This window comes from Dipodomys merriami, unplaced genomic scaffold, assembly GCF_024711535.1.
Source record: "Dipodomys merriami isolate MVZ:Mamm:240054 unplaced genomic scaffold, mDipMer1.0.p SCAF_16, whole genome shotgun sequence".
In the NCBI taxonomy this organism is placed as follows: domain Eukaryota; kingdom Metazoa; phylum Chordata; class Mammalia; order Rodentia; family Heteromyidae; genus Dipodomys; species Dipodomys merriami.
The window spans coordinates 15,674,954-15,691,204 of NW_027202937.1; the positions used below are offsets into that span (position 1 = coordinate 15,674,954).

General features: G+C 40.8%; 1 protein-coding gene across 2 annotated transcripts in view; it reads left to right on the forward strand.

The window, feature by feature from the left end:
• LOC138828385 (cytidine monophosphate-N-acetylneuraminic acid hydroxylase) overlaps positions 1-16,251 on the forward strand; it is a 76,168-nt gene that overhangs the window by 1,293 nt on the left and 58,624 nt on the right. The window lies entirely within an intron of this gene.

A 16,251-nucleotide genomic window follows, 5' to 3' on the forward strand; every position in this document is an offset into this window, starting at 1 on the left:
TAATGTTCTACCACTTGAGCCATAGTTCCACTTTTGGCTTTTTTGGTGGTTACTTGTAGATAAGAGTCTCAAGGACAATCCTGTTTGGGCTGGCTTTGTACCATGATCCTCAAACCTCAACCTTCTAAGTAATTAGGAGCTGTAACCACTGGAACCTGGCTGAATCTTACCTTTAATTATTTGGAAGTATGTATTGACAAGTAGAATTTCTGGATCATATTTAGCAGTTTTTGTGTTTTTTGTTTGTTTGTTTTGTCAGTCCTGGGACTTGAACTCTGGGCCTGGGTACTGTCCCTCAGCATTTCAGCTCAAGGTGAGCACTCTACCACCAAAGCCACATCTCCACTTCTGGTTTTCTGGTGGTTTATTGGAGATAAGAGTCTTATGGACTTTCCTGCCTGGGCTGGCTTTGAACCACAATCTTCAGATCTCAGCCTCCTGAGTAGCTAGGATTACAGGCATATTTAGCAATTTTTTAAATAGAAGAGTTTTCCCAAATACTCTGTGAGAGCAAGAGGACTAATTTGCCCAGAACTCACAGACAAGGGCAATCCTACATAACACTGTAGAACAGAATAGCATCTTATGGCATTATTCAGTTTTTCAGCTGCCCTGTTTCATTTCCTAAGCCTTTCCAGTATGTGATGACAGTACCCAGAGGCTTCTTCCATGCAAAAATGTGCTATCTGGCACATTAGATGTCCTGAGTTTAGGATCTCTACTGAATATCTTAAGAAAGTTTTGACAAAATGAAGATAGAAAGTGGAGAGAATGCACTCACACTACCCAGTGCATATCTTATGAAATCTTAATTGAGGGGAAGGGTTGGGTTGAAAAGGATGGGGAGGAATGATGAAAGCGACCTACATCAAGCTGCATTGTATTCATAAACTGCATTCATAAACTGTATTCATAAACTGGTAACTCCTTTGTAAAACTACTTACAGATAACAACTAATTAAAAGTAAAAAAGAAAAGTTTTGTTTTAGAATATTGGGCAGATTTCTGGTTAAGCACAGATACCTTGAAAGTCAGACTGGCTGGACTTTTACTCCCAATTCTACATTTTTGAACTGAACAAGTCATTAGGAAAAGGAAAAAGAATATACTATGGAAGTGAATCAGGATTGGAGATTAGAGAAAGGTAAAGGTTTCTTAGTTCATGGGTTAGAGCAGCCTCATTGCAGTTTATACAGTCAAAAAGCACAAAGACTTACAATTAATTGACACATGGTTTCTATTAGGAAATTTGCTGGTAAAAAGATGTATAAACTTAGGAAAAATTACAACATCTTGGGGCCTCTGTTTCCTAACTTATACAGTATGGGTGAGGTAATGGGAGGCATACAGAAATAGACTAGATAATATAAGGTCCCTTTCAGAGCTAGGTGTCAACAATTCAAAATATTTTTTGATTGCTTTTTTTTTTTTTTTTTGTCAGTGGTAGGGATTGAACTCTGGGCCTGGGAGCTGTCCCTGAGCTCTTCAGTTCAAGGCAATCATCTACCACTTGAGCCACAGCACCACTTCTGGTTTTCTGGTGGTTAATTGGAGATAAGAGTCTCACAGGGATTTCCTGGCCAGGTTGGCTTTGAACCTCAGATATCAACCTCCTGTGTAGCTAGGATTACAGGCATGAGCCACCAGTGCCTGGCTATTGATTGCTTTCTTTTAAAGATTAAATTCCTGGGCTGGGAAGGTGGCTCAGTGGTAGAGCGCTTGCCTTGCATGCATGAGGTCCTGGGTTTGATTCCTCAGCACCATATAAGTAAAAAGAAAAAAGCCAGAATGGCACTGTGGCTCAAGTGGTAGAGTGCTAGCCTTGAGCTGAAGAGCTGAGGGAAAGTGCCCAGGCCCGGAGTTCAGGCCCCACGACCGGACCCCCCCCCCAAAAAAAAGATAAACTTCCTATTTGTATGAAATCACAATTCTTTCATATCTACCCCATGTTCAATTAATGGTAATGAGCTAACTTGAAATGTCTTGTCCTAGAAGCCATTGTTTATTTTTACCTGGCTGTACATGTATTTAGCTAAAGTAAACTGACCTAATATAACAAATATTTTCTGATATGAACTGTACTTCTTGGCAGAATTGTTGGATATCGCCACACTACATAGCCTGCTTTTTAAAAAACAATTTCAGAGTAACAATAGTTCGTTTAAAACCTACCTTCTTAGCTCTTTCTGTTCATGTGCTTGTCTTTTACAAGTAGCTGATTTTGCTATTCATTCTCCTTCCCGTTCTGATGAAATTCCCCATTGAAATTATGCATTTGGGGGCTGGGAAGTTGGCTCAGTGGTAGAGTGCTTGCCTCTCATTCATGAGGCCTTGGGTTCGATTCCTCAGCACCACATAAGCAGAAAAAAAGCCGGAAGTGGTGCTGTGGCTCAAGTGGTAGGTCGCTAGCCTTGAGCTGAAGAACTGAGGGACAGCGCCCAGGCCCAGAGTTCAGCTCCCACAACTGACAAAAAAATAAAAGAAAAAAAGAAATTATGTGTTTGGAAATTGCTCAGCTCTTACTTTTATTTTAAAGGCTGGCATAAGTCTCTCTCCCTTTCTCTCTCTTATTTTCTTAAGTTATTGTACAAGGGAGTTTCTATTCAACATGTCAGTTAGTAAGTACAGTACATCTTGATCAATACTATCCCTTTCTGCATTGTGTTCTATTTCTACACCCTCCAATTATCTCCTCAACTTACCTAGTTCCATTTTCACATACATACACTGAATATTATGACTATATTTACTCACCCCTCTTCTGTCTATTTGGCTGTCTCCCCTGCCTTTGAGCTCAGCTCTCCCCTCCACAACACGTTTCAGCTTCCTGGTACTCATTTTGTTTAACTATAAGTTACTGGTTCAAAGGAGTTACACCATTGGAATCCTCCCTTATATATTAGGTACCCCTTTTAATCGTTTGTTATAAAAACATATTCATTCATCTACTAAAAATTATGAGCTGGGGCCAGTGGCTCACGCCTGTAATTCTAGCTACTTAGGAGGCTAGGAGCTGAGGGTCACAGTTCAAAGCCAGCCCCACCAGAAGTGTCTATGAGACTCTTATAACCAATAAATGACTAAGAAAAAGCTGGAAGAGATGCTGTGGCTCAAGTGGTAGAGCGCTAACCTTGAGCACAAAGAAGCTCAGAGACAGTGCCAAGGCCTTGAGTTTAAGCTCCAGGACAAGCCAAAAAAAAAAGTACCATGTTAGAAGTAATAACATCTAATATTCTGAGATAGCAGGCTAACTATGGTTTACAATAATTAAACCTATTGGAGGTGGGGCAGGATGATGCAGGAAGGTCAGTTAAGATATTTCTGTTGGTTCAGAAGAGAGTGATGTGACTTGAATATGGCCAATGTATTAGCTTCAAGGAAAAAGGATTTGATATTTTGCAGAATTTGAGGAGAAGAAGGAGGATGAATAATCAAGAATGTGCTGGTGGTTTATGCCTATAAACCTAGCTACTCAGAAGTTGAGATCTGAAGACTGAGGTTCTAAGCCAGCATGGGCAGACAAATCTGAGAGGCTCTGGTCTATAGTTAACCAGCAAAAGCCAGAAGTACAGGTGTGGCTCAAATGGAGGAGTACCCATCTTTTGTGTGTTTGTATGTGTGTATGCTGGTCCTGGGGCTTGAAATCAGTGCCTGGTATTGCTCCTTTCTTTCAAGGCCAGTGCACTACCAATTAAGCCACAGCTGTAATTTTGGCTTTTTGGGTAGTTTAGTAAAGATAAGAATCTCACAGATTTTTTTCTGGTTGGGCTGGCTTTGGGTAGTTTAGTAAAGATAAGAATCTCACAGATTTTTTTCTGGTTGGGCTGGCTTTGACCCACAATGTTCAAATCTCAGCCTTCTGAGTAGCTAGGATTATAGATGTGATCCACCAGTGCCTAGCCAGAGTACCAGCCTTGAGCAAAAAAGTTAAGTAAGAGTGCAGGGCTCTGAGTTTAAACTCCTATACCAGCACACACTGAATGAAGAATGGTTCCATGAAATGCAGAGGGAGACTTTCCAAAACAGAGAATATTATTTATTGTGCCAAATAGAACCAAGATGTCCAGTTAGGAGAGGATTGAAACACATTGTTTGTGTATCATGATATGGAAAGTATTCTTGACCAGTATCTTCTTTCAAAGAATACTTTTGGTGGGATGATGGGAGTGAAATCCATCCATATGAAGAGTCCTTACTGAAGAACCAAAGAAAATAAAGAAACAATAGCTTTACGGTTACCACCCTGGGCCAGGCATGTATGCATTAAAATTTTAAAAAGGAGGAGCCAGATAGAAAGGGGAGATAGAAGAACTAGGACAGAAAGAGACAAAAGCTGAAGCTTCCTGAGACTGTGGGTTGAAGGAAGATGTTTCTGGCCCAGGTAGGGAATTAGTCATTTGTCAAGTGTTACTTGCATTTTACTCACATTTTTCTGGTTCCCCATATGCCTCAATTGCTGGGCTGTAAATTTCTGAAAATGAGAGATACGGTAGTATTTTATTTGATTCCACATCCTAGAACTTAATGTCAGGCTATGTCTTGTCAGTTGGCTAAATGGATATATAATTTGTGGTAGGGAAGTCTCAGAAGGTTTTCTTTTTTTTTCTTCTTATTTTATTTTATTTGTGAACATACTGTACAGAGGGGTTACAATTACATGGGCAGGATAATGCGTACATTTCTTACCAAGCATTGCAGCCTCCTCCTTTTGTTTACCCTTCACGTCCCTTCCCAGCCTCCCCCCTCCCCCCCAATCCCAATCCTTCTCCTTCCCTCCCATTCCCACCCGCCCCCACCGACGTTGTAAAGCTCGTTTTGGACATGACAACTTGTACTTCTCATAGTTGCATCGGGTCCACCTGTATCCTTAAACGACTTGTTTTCCCCCATCTCCTCCACAAATTATACCGACATCAAATATAGTGAAAGCAGGGGTTATACTGTGGGGGAGGGACATACAAAGCAACAAAGAGATAATCTTATAAATGCGTTAGAAACACATGCATGAAAGAAAAAAACATTAAAATACATATCTAAGGGTTCATTTTCCTGACATCACATTATCTGACCTTTTCTGCTTGACTTATGCATATACTAGATATTGCAAATAAGGGAAACCATGGGACCTATGTTAAAGATTTTATCTTTTTTTTTTTTTGGTACTGGGGATTGAACCCAGGACGTTGCGCTTACTAGCCAAGCGCTTTGCCACTGAGCTACATCCCAGCCCTCAGAAGGTTTTCTTAAGAATACTATAGTTCCTCTTGTTTTCTGGGAATATATTCTAAGACTAACTTCCCAGGGGATGCCTAAAACCACTAAACCCTATATGTACTACTTTTTTCCTGTCTAGGTATACTGCAATATAATATCCCATGAGAAAGTTCACTTTATAAAGTAGGCACAGTTAAAGAATTAATAATAGTTAATTTTTAAGTTAATATTAGTTAATAGTTAATTTTTTTTTGGGGTCCGGTTGTGGGGCCTAAACTCTGGGCCTGGGCACTGTCCCTCAGCTCTTCAGCTCAAGGCTAGCGCTCTACCACTTGAGCCACAGCGCCACTTCCGGCTTTTTTTCTTTTTGCTTATATGGTGCTGAGGAATCGAACCCAGGGCCTCAGGCTTGCAAGGCAAGCGCTCTACCACTGAGCCACCTTCCCAGCCCTTAATAGTTAATTTTTAATAGTTGATAGTTAATGAAGGTTTGAGGCCATCATAAGCCAAAGGCTAGTTAGTGAGATCTTTTCTCAGTCTATAGCTGGACTTGGTTGGTGCATACCTGTGGTAGTCCCAGCTATAAGGAGGCCAAGGAAGGATCTCATTCTGAGGCTGGACTCAAGCAGATGTATGAGAGCTTAACTTAAAAGGTAACTAAAAGCAAAACAGGTGTGGAGGCATGCATGGCTCAGCAGTAGAATGCCTGCCTAGCAAGCATAAGACCCTGAGTTCAAATCCCTCTACTGCAACAAACAAACAAATGACCGCTGGTAGACCAGAAAAATTATAACAAGAACACTGTAATAAATATTGTGTGAACAGCTCTCTCAACTGCCATGAAATGGATATTGTTTACATACTCAAGCTGGGTAGCTGGGTAGATTTTATTATGTGACTTGGGATAGCAATTTAAAATTTATGAAATTTTCATCTGCACTGACAAGGGAGGCAAATGATCTTTTTGTGTTTGTAGCAAGGGGAAATGGAAACTAGATGAACAGGTGTTACAGAAGCAAATTAGTTTCCCATTAGTAATAACCAAGCTAAGCTGAAGCTCTGTTGAACAACATTTATTAAACATGTACTCTGAACATATACTTAAAACTCAGCTGCCTTGGCTCAAGTGGTAGTACATTTGTCTAAAAAACAAAAAGACAAAGAAGTCAATGTAGGCTCACCGTCTTAAACCCACAGCCTACTTCAGACCTAGAATGAAGTCGTGTTATAGATGCTGTTTTGAGCGTAAGTTTTCTAGACTTCAGTAACTAGGACTGGCAAACACATGAAGATCCACTTGAAAACAGGCAGAAATAATGATTTTTAATTAATTGCTACAGCAGTCTATATATCCAGGGCTAGGCTTCTTTGGTAAGAGATTAGAGAACATGGTTTGGAACAGAGGTGTAAGTGGGGCCCTCTAATTCCCTTTATGAGTTTATGCACTCCTCCTTGTACCTAAAGGAGATGATTAGGTTTGTCAGAGGAGATCTGAATCCCAACAGTGCCCTTATAAAGAGCTTTAGGCCTGCTCCCCTCAGGGACCCCACAGACAGCAGGATGGAGTGTACCCTCAGAGATTCTGCCCACTCATGCTCTTGACCCTACAAGTGCCAGTGGCTGGAAACTCAAATTGGCTCTGCCTTTCTCTGCTCACACCCATGGGAACCCAGGAGAGGAGCGGGCAAGGACTTTGCCCTAATACTAACACAAGAGCACCCCTGATGGATTGAGGTTCTAACTCTTGGGTCCCTTGCCATATCCCTGGGTCCTTCTAACATCCTCAATTTTTTTGTTGTTGTTGTGGGTTGTGGGGCTTGAACTCTGAGCCTGGACACTGTCCTTCAGCTATTCAGCTTAAGGCAAGTGCTCTACCACTTGAGCCACAGCATCACTTCTGGTTTTCTAGTGGTTTATTGGAGATAAAGAGTCTCATGGACTTTGCTGCCCAGGCTGGCTTTAAACAGAGTTCCTCAGATCTCAGCCTCCTGAGTAGCTAGGATTACAGGCATGAGCCACTGGCAACCGGCCCTCAATCCTTTAAAAAAAATTAAATTAAATTAAAATTATGGAAGTTTTGAGCTCTGTAAATGAGACAAATATGACCAACCAACATAGGCTCTCTAATAAGATTACAGCATTGAGCTAATAAAGCCTGGGAAATGGCAGCATATAAGGTCCAGCAGGAGAGAAGCAAAGCAAAACAAAACAAAACAGAAACAGAGTCCTGGAGATGAGGGAGAGAGGCACCTCAAGTTTCTAGGAGAGCAAGTCTCAAGGAAGGGAGCACAGTGCTGGATGGAACAAGGATACCTGGAAAGGTCAGTAAGGGCCTGGGGTTCCCAGCAAGGCTGTTACAATGGATCCCTGGAACAGCATTTCCGATGGAAGCGCCAACTGGGGAATCAAGGATATGGAAAGGAGGAGGAAGGGCAACTAGGAAATGGAAATGTGGCAGCTGAAAAAGAGAGAGGCAGAGGATAGTAAGGAGCCAGCACAGGCTACTGTGTCAGGGAAGATTCTACTAGGACAATGTTTTGAGGTCTAGAAGAAAAGCGTGTTTTGTGGGAAAGTGTGTAAGAATCTTCTAGCTGAGAAGGCTTGGAGGACATCTGTTATGGAGAGTGCAAAGGGGTTTTCAAAATCCTTAGAGGCGGGAGGACCAGGATGCTTCTAAATCGGATCCTTTACAACCATTCTAGAGTCACTGTTGGGCTCTAGATTTCTCCCTGGGAATTCTGTAACTCTGTAATTCTCTTGTCACTTGCTTTGTTACCACTGTCTACCTCATTTAGGGTGAGGAGGGAAGTATAAATGAGCGCAGGGAGCTGGAAATGGCTTGGCAACTTGTAGCCTTCCTTTAGAATGTTTTCTTTTCTTTTCTTTGCCATTTATAAATTCCATCGGCCTATGGTATGGCTTTTTCCCCCTACTGTTCCTGCCCAACAATTATTATATCTCTTAAATATGAATCAATATTTTCCTTACCTGAGAAAAAATGTTTTTATTATGTCTTTGATTCTTTCTTCATTTATTCTCTTTTGTCCTTCTAAACTTACTATTATATAGAAATTAGTTATCACATAGTGTTCTTCCTGTTTCTTAAGTCTTCCTGTCTGTCTGTCCCTCTGCCTCCTCTCTCTTTCTGTCTGTCTCTCTCTCATCTCTGTCTCTCTGTCTCTCTCTCTCCTTTCCTTTCTTTCTCGACAATGTTTCCATTTCATAGATCCTGAGTTGGGATTTTGGCAATTACTCTGCTACTTCAGACCTCTGCCAATATTTCATTTTTGTTTGGAACTCATGAATTTGGTTAAAAATCCTTTTCTTCTCTGTTTCTCCCCTATCTCATAACAGAGATTTTGTCTATGCTATCCCCAGTCCCCTTAAACGAAATGTTTCATTCTAAATTCCATTCCTTGTAGAAAATGCAATACCTACCTTCTTTTATTTTTTTAATTTCATTTTTTTTCTTTTTAGCTTTGAGGGGCTTTGGACTTCTAGTGTTCTGGGTCTTTTCTTTGACTAGTGATCTTCTAATCACATCCTTTCTTAAAAGTCAAACCTAGCCCAAGTGTGAGAGCCATCTCTTTCTTTTGTGTCCCCCAAATGGCATTCATACCTTCCACTTTGGAGGGTACACATTGCTAAGACTTTGAAGTGGGGAAAAGGGCAGTATCATAGCCCTACCCAGAATATAAAGAGGTGGTTAAAGGTCTTTCATCCAGCCTGGTGCTGGTGGCTCACATGTGTAATCTTAGCTACCCAAGAGGCCAGCCCAGGCAAAAAAAGTTCCAACCTGCAGAAAGCTGGAGTGGGGGTGTGTGGCTCAAGTAGTAGAACAGTAGCTTTGAGAGAAAAAGCCGAGCAAGAGTGTGAAGCCTTAAGTTCAAGCCCAAGTACCAGCACACACACACCAAAGTACGTCCTTCAGCCACTCTATCACTGGAGACTTTTCACTCAGCACCTTTCTCAGGGCAACCTCTCTTAGCCCTGCCTTACCATCCTGTTGGCTCTCTCAGCTCCCTGGAGTTGAATTGTAAGGTCTGCTTTGTTTCTCTCAATACTTTAAGTCAAAGGAGTGTTGTCAGACCTATTCTCTTTTTAAGAGAATTCGAGTTTCTACCACTAAAATGACATTTTTCATGGTTTGCTCAGCTAACTAAATATGTTTTGGAAAGTTCTCTATTTCATCTATTAAATTCTTTTTTTGGGGGGGTCCAGTTGTGGGGCCTGAACTCTGGGCCTGGTCGCTGTCCCTCAGCTCTTCTGCTCAAGGCTAGTGCTCTACCACTTGAGCCACAGCGCCACTTTTGGCTTTTTTCTTTTTGCTTATGTGGTGCTAAGGTATTGAACCCAGGGTCTCATGCATGCAAGGCAAGCGCTCTACCACTGAGCCACCTTCCCAGCCCCTCATCTATTAAATTCTTGAGGATAGATATTGTTGTTTTGATGGCTCAGCTTCCTTTTCTTTCTGGTAGCTAATTTTCCTTCCTTCAGTGCTCCTTGTATGTAATAGAAAATACATTGTTCTTATTTCATAATAGGCTTGGGTCCCTCAGCAAGAGCAATGAAATGGGTCCCCTCAGCAGCTGTATCAGTTTTGACTCATGCCTCTCAATGGTTTCCTTACTTCCTCTTTAAAAGTGAGACTCGTGTAGAATTCATAAGCATCTAATTAATATGGAGCTTCCCACAATAAAATATGGGCTCTGCAGAATTCTGTTCTAATATTAGCTAATTACTTTTCCTTTCTCAGAACTTCATGTTGCTCCTTGCCAGGGTAGATAGTATTGTCTCTTGCCTTTGTCCATCTCATCTGGATTGTGTGTCAATGTCTGTGTGCCAGTACTGTTCAAACTCAGGGCCTCACATTCTTGCCTGGCTTTTTCCGCTTAGGGCCATCCCTCTACAAGTTCTGTCCTAACTCCATTTCTTGGGTTCACTTTTGTAATGTATCTGGTCCTCATTCAATGTGTCTGGATAGTGGTTCACTTGGGCTGTACATATGATTGTAGTTGGTTAATGCCTAGTTAATTAAATGCACAGTGAAAAAAAATCTGCAAAAGTGCCAGGTGCATGTGGCTGGGAAAGCGGCTCAGTGGTAGAGTGCTTGCCTTGCATGCATGAGGCTGTGGGTTCGATTCCTCAGCACCACATAAGCAGAAAAAGCCATAAGTGGTGCTATGGCTCAAATGGTAGAGTGCTAGCCTTGAGCTGAAGAGCTAAGAGACAGCACCCAGGCCCAGAGTTCAGGCCCCACAACTGGCAAAAAAAAAAAAAAAAAAAAGAGTGCCAGATGCAAAAAGCCTGTGGTCTTGTAACAGGAATGCTTTGCATTTGCTGCTTAGAGTGTAAATTGATATAATCTCTTCAGAATCTGGTTGGTAATACCTATCAAAGCTAAAGGTACCTAAGCCATTTGACCCTAAAATTCTACCCCTGAATATATTACTAATATAAATGAATGCTTATGTCTATCAAAACTTACATACTGGGATGTAGCATATTCAGCCATAATAGTTGAAAGCAAATATCAACCCTAAGTATTCTACAACAGCAAAGTAGAAAAAGGAAACAGATATTTACAAAATGGAATACTAAGTAGGAGAAACACAAAGGAGGGAGTAACAATGTTCGACAAGAAAGGTACTCATTACCTTACTCATGTAACTGTAACCCGTCGGTACAGCATCTTTAAATAAAATATTTTTTTTAAAACAATACTATACAGCAATGAAAAAACAAACCACTGCTATTCATAACAATATGAATGAATACCCTAGTTGTAATGCTGAGATAAAGAGGCCAGATAAGAGATTACATAATTATATGATGATATTTATGAGAATTTAAGAGTAGAGACAGGGGCTGAGAATGTGGCTTAGTGGTAGACTGCTTGCCTAGCATGCATGAAGCCCTGGGTTTGATTCCTCAGTACCACATACACAGAAAAAGCCAGAAATGGCACTGTGGCTCAAGAGGTAGAGTACTAGCCTGCTAGCCTTAAGCAAAAGAAGCTCAGGGGCAGTGCCCAAGCCCTGAGTTCAAGCCCCAGGACTGGCAAAAAAAAAAAAAGAGTAGACACAGGTATCACTTATAGTAATATGGTTTAAGGCAATAAGAGTTAGAAAAGTAGTTACTATTTGGATAGAAACTAACTGGAGGCAGGAGTGGGGGGGAGAAACTCATAGAGACATTGGGATGGTTTGTATCTTGACATGGGAGGTAGTTACAAGGATGCATATCTTTGTAAAAAAATCATAAAAATACTAGACAATGATGGCTCACACCTGTAATCCTAGCTACTCAGGAAGTTGAGATCTGAAGATCATAGTTTGAAGCCAGCCCAGGCAGGAAAGTCCATGAGACTCTTATCTCCTATCAGCTACCAGGATTTAAAAAAAGCCAGAAATGGAGCTCTGAGTGGTAGAATGCTAGCCTTCAGCAAAAAAGCTCAGGGTCAGTGCCCAAGCCTTCAGTTAGCTCAAGCCCTAGGACTGGCGTGCGAGCGCACACGCACACGCACACGCACGCGCGTGTACACACACACACACACACATCATAAAACTAGGCATTCAAAATCATGTACAATTCTATATGTAACTGATGTTTCCTGAAAAAAATGAGAAGTAAAGAATTTTAAAGACTCTTGATTTGGAGAAGAGAAGCAAACTTTAGGGGCAAGGTATTACCTGTAATATTTACCTCACGGTAAATATTCATCCTACCAACAGATATTTCTCCAACCAGAAGAGATGTGGTAGGGCCATAATTCAAGCTATGCAAGTAGGTGGAGGTAAGAGGATGACAGCATGAAGGCACCTGCACAAAAGCCCAAAACAATACCTGACAGATAAACCAAAGCCACATAAGCTGGGGTTGAGGATCAGGTGGGAGAGCACTTGCCCAGTAAATGAAAGATCCTATATCCAAACACCATGTTGTCTGTCTCTGTCTGTCTCTGTCTCTGTCTCTATCTCTGTCTCTGTCTCTGTCTGTCTGTCGGTCTGTCTCTGGTTAAAACTGTCTTCTTGCTTTTGACTAGAGATTTGCCATCAAGTTGTTCCCTACATATTTCATTAAGCACTGTGGGAAACACAAGTTCAAAGTCACATTTCTAGGGCTGATAACAAAACTAGAAAGAAATCTAATTAATCTTATCTGTAATAAGATTTTCAATCCAGGAGGCAATCTAATTGGTAATACACAATCTTGTTAGAGATATGACTACCATAAATGAAATATTCAGAAAATTCAGTTTTGCTATCTATATTGTCTTTAGTGAAAGTTTGGAGATGAAGTATTTCCTAGGGATTCAAGAAAAGAGAATTCTTTTGGGCACTGGTGGCTCATGCCTGTAATCCTAACTACTCAGGAGGCTAAGATCTGAGGATCATGGGTTAAAGCCAGTCTAAGCAGGAAAGTCCATGGGACTCTTTTTGTTGTTGTTGTTCAGTCATGGGGCCTGAACTTTGAGCCTGGGCGCTGTCCCTCAGCTCTTTAGCTCAAGGCTAGTGTTCTACCACTTAAGTCATAGCACCACTTCTGGATTTTTCTGCTTATGTGGTGCTGAGGAATTGAACCCAAGGCCTCATGCATGCAAGACAAGCACTCTCCCACTGAGCCACCTTCCCAGCCCCTCCATGGGACTCTTATCTACAGAAACTGGAAGTAGAGCTGTGGTTCAAGCAGTAAAGTGCTAGCCTTGAGTGAAAAAGCTCAGGGACAGAGCTCTAGTCCTGAGTCCAAGCCCCAGGACTGGCACGCACACACACACACACACACACACACACACACACACACACACTTGAATGCATGCTTGCATGTGTGTGTGTGCACATACACACACACACAGAGGAGAACTCAATGAGAAATCTAATTCTATTTAAAAATCAAGGTGAATGAATTGGGAATAGTTTGAGGTGAGTTTTTGAAAATAGATTGGCAGGCAAGACATCAGATAATTCTTCATTGCATTTGTTACAAGTCAGTCCAAATTGGGATTAGCTAAAAGAGACCATTTATCAAACAGGGAAAATCAACAAAGAAGAATCACAGATTTCTCAGGAGACAAGACTTGAACTCGAAGCTCTGAGTCCTGAAGTGTGAGCCCTCAGTACTAAGGAGACAGTAGGATCTGAAAAGAGTATAGGAATCAAAAGGAAAAGCCTAGATTCAAACTCTACCTTCCAGAGACTTGAATCCTTTCTTCATAATAAAACACTTATTATTGCAGCACTAAAGAAAACAGAATGTGTTTATAGAGGGATGACTTAACTTTCAGAAGAACATACAACGTCAGTGGGGATGCATTAAGTTCCACTTTGCTCTCTTCTCTTGAACTTCATTTTTGTATTGACTATATACTCTCTCCTTCTCTCCTTCCCTCTTCTTTCTTTTTCTTTCTCTTTTTCTGTCTCTCTCTTTCTCTCTCTCTCTCTTATACACACACACACACACTCACTCACTCACAATTTTCTAACTCTGATGTTGGCAGGGAGTTCAGTTTATCTAAAGTTCCCATTTACTTGCTAGGCGCTGATGGGTGGAGTTGAGAAGGGAATAAAAGGATGTCAGATTATTAGTTGCAGACAACTTACAGTGGCATTTAGCTGGCTGAAAGTTCCCTCTCTTCAACACAAAACTGATCCCCTGCTGTATTCTTGCTGGCTGTGGATCTGTGGTTGTTTCTGAAAAGGCTCTTTGGCTATAGGAATATCAGAACAAATTGGTTACCAAGTAAATGGAAATTTTCAGGCTGCATCCATGCTATAAGTTTCAAACATCAGCCAAAAGGAGACTTCAAAGTTGACTTTTCTTTTTACATTCCCTAAGCAATGGCTCTCTGTGCCATTTGGAAGGAACAAAGGTATGGTTTAAATATATTTTTCCATTGAATGAAAATTTATATTTTTCATAGCTTACCTTTACTTCTGCCACTAAGTACAGGGACTGAGAGGTCTTGGAAATAGATAAGGTGGGGTAGATGATGTTAAAATAATTTTGAACATATAGTATCAACCAGTTGATGAACCTATGATTCGTAGTTCACCCACTTATTGGGGTACAGAGCTTGCTACCCCCTTGCTTACTGTGACATTCTGTCTTCTCGAGAGTGCTTTCTCCAGCCAGGGCTATTTGTTTCAATGTCCTTAACAGTGATATCTCCTTCTCAGTAGACTTCCCCTAGTTTTCTATGGCTGTTAACCATAGGAAAGAATTAGCTGAAGTTTCCTTCTTTTAATATATTATTTACTGCTTGGTTAGAAAGCAGCAGACCAAGAGAAGTACTTAAATATAAAGAATAAGAGAGTTCAGGGTCTGAACTTGAAAGTGCTCTGTATTCAATGTTCCATTGGATTCATAACTCAAAAGTGCAGTCAGAAACAGCATGGTGGCTGAAGTTGAGTCTAGCGACTCATGCCTATAATCCCAGGACTGAGGAGGTCTAGGACTACATAACAATAATCTGTCTCAAAAAAGAAACATACAACCAAAAACAAACAAACAAGACAACTCAAAATACAGGCAGTCTTTTAAATTTTTTTTCTTGTAAAGATACTGTACAGAGGCATTACAGTTACACGAATAAGGTAATGAGTACATTTCCTATCGAGCATTATTACCCCCACCTTTGTTTTTCCCTTACTATCTCTTCCCTGCCCACCTCCCCAATTTCTCCCTCCCCCACCAAGTTGTAAAGTTCGTTTTCAACATAGTGTCTTGAACATCTCATTGTTACAAAAGGTCAACCTGTATCCTTGTTTCAGCATTTTGTTATTTCCCTTCCCCTCCTCAAATTAGAAAAATGTATAATGGTATAACAGGGGTTATACCATACAAAATGTATAATGGTATAACAGGGGAAGAACATACAAAAGGAGCTCACTGTGTGAGCACAGTGCATTAAAAACAATAGCAACAAAAAAAAACTCGTGTCCCTATCTTGGGGTTCATTTCACTTATCATCATCTTACGTGGTCATATGTACATAGCTTTTGATCTTTTCTGCTTGTCTGGTAAGATTATCTTAGATGTATACTAGTTATTGCAAATAAGGGAAACCATGTGACCTATGTTTCTTTGGACCTGGCTTATTTCACTTACTATAATTTTTTCCAAGTCTTTCCATTTCCTTACAAATGGGGTAATGTCATTCTTTCTGATGGAGACATGGACTTCCATTGTGTGTGTGTATGTGTGTGTGTGTGTGTGTGTGTGTGTGTGTGTATACACACACACACACACACACACACACACACCACGTTTTCTTGATCCATTCATCTACTGAGGGACATCTGGGTTGGTTCCATATCTTAGCTATGGTGAATGCTGCCTCTACCAAGAACACCTTAAGTAGTTGATGGGCATGTAAGACTTCATGGGCTTGATCAGAACAATTTGCCATCTGCAGTCTCTTTATATGGGAAAATATCAACTACAAAACAAGCAAACCTCTAGAGTACCTAGTCATAAATTTGGGGCACTGTGCTATCCTTTGTTTTTAAAATGTCAATGTAATTAACATTTTTTTTTTTTTTGCCAGTCATGGGGCCTGAGCTCTGGGCCTGGGTGCTGTCTCTCAGCTCTTCAGTTCAAGGCTAGCACTCTACCACTTGAGCCACAGTGCCACTTCTGGCTTTTTCTGCTTATGTGGTGCTGAGGAATTGAACCCAGGGCCTCTTGCATGCAAGGCAAGCACTCTACCACTGAGCCACCTTCCCAGCCCTAATTAACATTTTTTTGTGTATGCAAAATTCTGGCTCTTATGTAAACGTGATCTATTGTAAACATGTTCCAGGATGGGTGACATATTTGATTTCTAGGCTCCTAAGTAGTGTTTTGTGCAAATTACTACTGTGTAATATTAACCAAAATGTTCATTTATTTTTTTCAACAAACATTTATTAAAGTTCTCCTGTGCTAAGCTGTGAAAATGCAAGCTCATATAGATGTGTTTTTGTTTTTCTTTTTGTTTTATTATGTGGCTTTTCTAGGGAACAGAGGAGTGAATCAATCTTATAGGGGAAAAAAACC